The sequence below is a fragment of the Oncorhynchus gorbuscha genome, linkage group LG05 (genome assembly GCF_021184085.1).
Source record: "Oncorhynchus gorbuscha isolate QuinsamMale2020 ecotype Even-year linkage group LG05, OgorEven_v1.0, whole genome shotgun sequence".
NCBI lineage: Eukaryota > Metazoa > Chordata > Actinopteri > Salmoniformes > Salmonidae > Oncorhynchus > Oncorhynchus gorbuscha.
Window position 1 is genome coordinate 60,693,429 of NC_060177.1, and position 6,783 is coordinate 60,700,211.

A 6,783-nucleotide genomic window follows, 5' to 3' on the forward strand; every position below is an offset into this window, starting at 1 on the left:
TGTAGAGGAGGGGTTACATCTGAAGAATAGCATCCTCTCAATATGACTCCACCAGCTCCACACCCTGGAAATATGGATTTCAAAGCTTCTCCATGGATAGATGCACCGAAGACGGTCATCAAGCAAATAAAATAAATGATGAACAACTGAAAATCCCTGGGAAAAGAAAGGGATAATGAAATGTCAGATGAATGAAAGCTTTGAGCAGAGAGGTAAACCCTGATCAAATAAATGGGTTCTCAGGAGAGAAGCTGGCAGCTGGAGTTTATTCGGTTAATTTAACCCCCCTCAATGGAAGATCAGCTTTGATATCAAATCTCCTCTAGCCAAACTGTCACCCATTATAATGGATGGCCAGTTCAGAACTTCTGCTAAGTTCCATTGTCTTGTGCTATACAGATGCAGTATCTTAATTTGATTATCCTGTTGTTGCAGGATGCTAATTTCTAATGTATACAAGGTTTAAAACGGCTTCTAAAGTTTGTAATTTCCACTTTAAAATTTAAGACTTGATTTTCCCGAACAAAAAATGTAGCAACCCCTGCAAAAAATGGTCATTAATTATAATCCACATTTCCTGTTGCTGCAGGATTATGTTCCTGCTGTGAGAAACTGGGTCAAATTAAGATATGGCATCTGTAATGCAGTATTTACTGTATCATAACAATTGTGAATAAGACTTTGATGCCTGATGCTCAGTTTTAATTTTCACCGTCTACATATCCATCCCCATGTTGCATTATAACTTCTTCGAAAAATTATGATCTAAATGAGGTGTGAGAATGTTGTATTATAATGGTTTCAATGGGCTGGGAAGTAAACAAATTTAAATAGTGTAGAACTAGCAGTTGCTATACTCAAATCAAATCAAATCAAATTTATTTATATAGCCCTTCGTACATCAGCTGATATCTCAAAGTGCTGTACAGAAACCCAGCCTAAAACCCCAAACAGCAAACAATGCAGGTGTAAAAGCACGGTGGCTAGGAAAAACTCCCTAGAAAGGCCAAAACCTAGGAAGAAACCTAGAGAGGAACCGGGCTATGTGGTGTGGCCAGTCCTCTTCTGGCTGTGCCGGGTAGAGATTATAACAGAACATGACCAAGATGTTCAAATGTTCATAAATGACCAGCATGGTCAAATAATAATAAGGCAGAACAGTTGAAACTGGAGCTATACTCTTCTTGCCAAGGCCAAACCAAAGTACTACAATACAAATAACAATTTCAAGCAGTGTTTAATATATTCTCATTTCATGAAGTCCCTTATTCTAAGAAGTAATGTGGCTCATCTTAAATGTGATTTTTAAATAGTGGTGATGGATTCTTTGTGGCATCTGCTTCTATATATAGTGTCAGTATAATTACATGCCAGGTTCTTGCTTGGACTGTGATGTACATTTCAGGCCCAGGCATAATTCATTCTGCCAGTCCTGACATTTATTATAGTCACAACGGAGCCTGGTCAAGCATTCTGGGAGAATTATCTTTCCTCTCAGATAGACTGAGGCAGAAAGGGGATGAGAGAGCGGGACTCGGAGTGATTAAGGGAGAAAGAAATAAAAGGAGCGAGATGAGAAAGGAGATTGTTGACTGGGATGAATTGTTAAAATGCTGTCTTCAAGAATGTCTTAATTCTTCGAGAAATGTTTGGAGGAAGCATCTCCTACCGCACACCTGTTCCTATAGGCCTGGGTTCCCCAACTGGTGGCCTGTGGGGGATTTTATATGGCCTCCCGGTTTTTGGGTTGTTGAATTTCTATTGGACATAAACGATTGTAAAACCACCAGGAAATCAGCACAAGTCATTTACATTTAGGAGATCTGATCCCAAGTATTCCCATACACAAATAGAGAGACATATGTGATTGTATCCCAATGTAATCAAGGTTTGAAATGATTCTGTTTTTCTCAAATACTTTATCTGTCAATTATCAGTGTATTATTATTGTGATTTATAATTAGGTTCCGGCACCCTGACCATCTGCTCAAGAAAGAATCAGCCTGTGTCTGAATGTAGTCGGGGACCACTGCTATAAGACAACTCACTTGGAGAGCAGAATTATTTTTGTGCACAAAGCAGATATAGAAGTACCTTTAAAAAGTTCACATCGTAAACCCGAATAGCTCTTGCTACTTTCTGAGAATACCACAACAAAGGAGAACTTGTAAAGAGAAATGGCACTATTCCACTGAAGAACTCAATGACTGCCTGCATTGTTGAAATTCCGCCCCAGCTTCCCGTGTCTGTCTCCACCTGGACTCCTGCCAATGTACTCTTTTCTCCCTTTTTTATGTTCCTTCTTTTCATCAACATCATGTGTTGCTTTTACTATATGACCAGATTCATTCCAGTCTGACAACACCAGAAGTTGAGCAAATTAATAATTTTCCTTAGAAAGCCACATATGTTGCAGAATGCTGAAGAGTATTTTTTGTTGATTGATGTAATAAATACAAACATTGACAAATATTCCAAAATATGCATTGAGCCACTATGAATGAGTTTCTCTGGTATTTTGTGTAGTGCTCAATACGTCTGAAATCTCTTGATATCTGTGTGGCTGTGGTGGTTGGCGTGACAGAGGCAGATACATTCACACTTGTCACAGGTCCAACTGAACCCCTGTAATGAAATTGGCAGGGTTGCTGGAGCTCTTCTCAGTGGACCATCTGTGCATGTATCCTTGCAGAGAAAACCAGAGTGGACCCTGTCAGGGGAGATTCCAATATCGCAGTTGTGACATTAATGTCCTCCATGAATTGCTGAAATATCCCATTCCTCTTTCAAATGAAAAAAGCATGTTAGCAAACTGTAATTCACAGTTTTTGATCAATGCCAGTTTTTGCTTTCTACAAATGAGCTCGAAGTTCAAGGGAGGATCTACAGTATAACATATGTATTATTGTTTTCACATGGATTGGAGGTCTTGGCAGTAACACTTGGAAAAATAACTCAATATATAGAGGAAAGCCAATGCAAACAATGAAACAACCTAAAGGCCTATCAAACAGACAAAACCAAAACATTCACTTCTCAGAAATTTAACAGAATTTAAATACAGCATATTATATTGGGTGAAATCAGGCCATGGACTATTGTTGCCTTACTGTGAAGCTTTTTAAGCACACGATCTCTTTTTCCAATCAAGATATTTGTTGTTGAGCCCTGCAGTCATGTTTTGTTTGTGGCTGATGGTGGTACTAGCTCATCTTGTGGCCTCAGATACCACAGCCAGGATGGAAGATGTTTGTCAGCTGTTTAAGCCAGCAGGGGCGGCAGGGTAGCCTAGTGGTTAGAGCGTTGGACTAGTAACCGGAAGGTTGCAAGTTCACATCCCCGAGCTGACAAGGTACAAATCTGTCGTTCTGCCCCTGACAAGGCAGTTAACCCACTGTTCCTAGGCTGTCATTGGAAATAAGAATTTGTTCTTAACTGACTTGCCGAGTTAAATAAAGGTTAAAAAAATAATACTAAACCACCACAGTGTCAATTATAGACCCCAAACATTGATCTCTGTGTGGCATGGAAATTGACATTTTCCCCTGTAGAGTTCGATTAGCTTGTTAGCCACCCCAGCTAGCACAACAAGGACACTGGGGGACAAAGCTGGCGCTGGCTCCCGGTCCACAATAAGTGGCCAAGGCAAAGCTATAAGCCCAGAGGTGAATTGCTGCTACTCAACCAACTCAAACAGGGCTCTGTTCTGCTAAAAGTGCTGAGGTGGTTCTCACTCTCCAGATCAGCTGCAGCTCTCCATACTGGATTAGAAGTCTGACTGACTGCTACTATACCCTCTGATTCCATACCGTTCTAAACACATGCTATCTATCTAGCACCTTTGTCACCTTGTTGATAGTTTGCTGTGTGTTCACATGCTTTCCATATCTTGACTTCTCATGAAAGAAGGCTTTGGCTAGAATTTGTACACAGGAAAATGTGTGTGGGAGGGAGAGAGAGTACATGCACTCTGAGAAAATAGAAGGCTAACGAAAGAAAGGGGGATGGTGAGAAATAAATACAGAGGAGGGGAAGGTAGTGAGAGAATAGGAACAATTTGAGAGGGTGAGGGAGGGAGAGAGAGGTTCCAGAAGAGAGCAGAACCCCCATAAATAAAGATAATGAAATGTCGGTTGAGTCTAGAGAGAGGTGGAATGGGTAGCTGGCTCTCACCCACACTCTGATTTATCCTCAGTGTCTCTGTGAGCACAGCAGGGAGATTAATTAGCTCACCTCATCAATAACTGCAGTGGAACTGGAGAAAAGGCCTGCTTTCCATGCCGTCGCCCACCCCAGGACCCAACTCTATAAGGCACGCTCAGTGGGGGAGGGGGAAAGGCCAGTGTAATGTAGTCACACTGAGAGAGAGTAACGGATCTCAGCTCATGGATGAAGAAGGGAGGGTGTAGCTCAATATACAGAGCACATAATTTCAGTGAGCCACACACACACACACACACACACACACACACACACACACACACACACACACACACACACACACACACACACACACACACACACACACACACACACACACACACACACACACACAAAGACCACATGACAATCACACCACACATTATTTGCCACTATCTTCAGTCACTGGTAGGACAGTGAAAGATAACAGTAATATTAAAGGATCTGTAAGATCGCACGATTACACAGTGAAATAGAACTAAGCAGAACTTGACTGTCACAGGCTGAAGGTTGACGAGGTTCACTTACTGTACTGTATGTCTTCTCTGTGGCTTAAATGGGAAGCTGTATGGTCTTCACAGAATTATTTTGTGTGACTAGAGCTGATTTACACATTGCTTATATAAGGGATCATGAACAATATGTCCGCAGATTAAGAGTCTAAAGGTTGCTTGTGAATATGTGGGGAATTCCTAGAAGGATGGTTGAAGATTGGAATAAAACATATCATATACTGTATGTTATTAGGCCATGGAAAGTGTGTTGTTGTTCAACTGTAATTAATATAAGGTAATATCGTACGGAATTAATAATACAATTATTTCAGCCAGTGCACTAGAGATCAGAAATGCAGAATTGTTTGGGCCAACAGTTCTGTCCAGCTTTCTTTTTGTGTGGGATAATTGTAACCAGACTCCTTTTATCACAGGCAATAAAAAGTCAGAAAGAATACAGAGTACAGGTACAAAAAGCTGAGGATATGTACTGTAAGTTACCCCACATACAGCTTTAGAACTGATAATTGGGATCAAGTTCATTTGTTATATGCGCAGGATAAAATATTAACATTTTTTTTGCATTGTTTGTAACTTATTTTTGTACTTATTTTGTACATGATGTTGCTGCTAATGTCTCCTATGAACAAAAAGAGCTTCTGGACATCAGAACAACGATTTTTCACCTCAAACTGGACAAAGATTTATTTTTTATGAGTCCGATGTGAAGGATATACTGCATTCTCGAGACCAGGCCCAACCCCAGTCATTTGCGTGAAGAAAAGACGGAGAAAAAAGGTGGCGGAGGTCTGGCTGCCTTCTGAGAATTTGTTGGCGAGTGAGTAAACTTCCACTAATATCCGTACTATTGGCCAACGTGCAATCACCGGAAAATAAAATGGAGGTGAATAAGAATATCCTACCAACAGGACATTAAAAACTGTAATATCTTATGTTTCACCGAATCGTGGTTGAACGATGACACTGATACTATAGATCTGGCTGGTTATTCCGTGCATTGGCAGGACAGAGAAGCTACGTCTGGTAAGACCAGAGGCGGGGGTGTGTGACTACTTGTAAATAACAGCTGGTGCACAATTTCTAATATCAAAGAACTCCCGAGGTATTGCTCGCCTAATGTAGAATACCTCATGATAAGCTGAAGACCACACTATCTACCAAAATAGTTTTCATCTATATTATTCATAGCCGTCTATTTAACATCACAAATGGATGCTGGCACTAAGACTGCACTCAATGAGCTGTATAAGGCCAAAAGCAAACAAGAAAACCCCAATCCAGAAGCGGCACTCCTAGTGGCCGGGGACTTTAACGAAGGCAAATTTAAATCAGTTTTACCAAATTTCTACCAGCATGTCACATATGCAACCAGAGGGGAAAAAACACCTTTACTACACACAGAGACGTGTACAAAGCTCTCCCTCACCCTCCATTTGGCAAATCTGACCATAACTCTATCCTCCTGACTCCTGCTTACAAGCAAAAACTAAAGCAATGACTAGATCAATACCGAAGTGGTCAGATGACACGGATGCTACCCTACAGGACTGTTTCGCTAGCACAGACTGGAGTATGTTCTGGGTTTCATCCAATGGCATTGAGGGGTATACCACCTCAGTCACTGGCTTCATCAACAAGTGCATCGACGACGTAGTCCCCACAGTGACCGTAAGTACAAATCCCAAAAAGAAGCCATGGATTACAGGGAACATCCGCACAGAGCTAAAGGCTAAACTGCCGCTTTCAAGGAGCGGGACACTATTCCGGACGCTTCACACTACGCCCTCAGACGAACAATAAAACAGGCAAAGCGTCAATACAGGACTAAGATAGAATCCTACTACACCAGCTCTGATGCTCATCGGATGTGGCAGGTCTTGAAAACTATTACAGACTACAAAGGGAGACCCAGCCGTGAGCTGCCCAGTGACACGAGCCTACCAGACGAGGTAAATGCCTTTCATGCTCCCTTCATGGCAAGCAACACTGAAGCATGCTTGAGAGCATCAGCTATTCTGGACGGCTGTATGATCACACTCTCGGTAGCCGATGTGTGCCAGACCTTTAA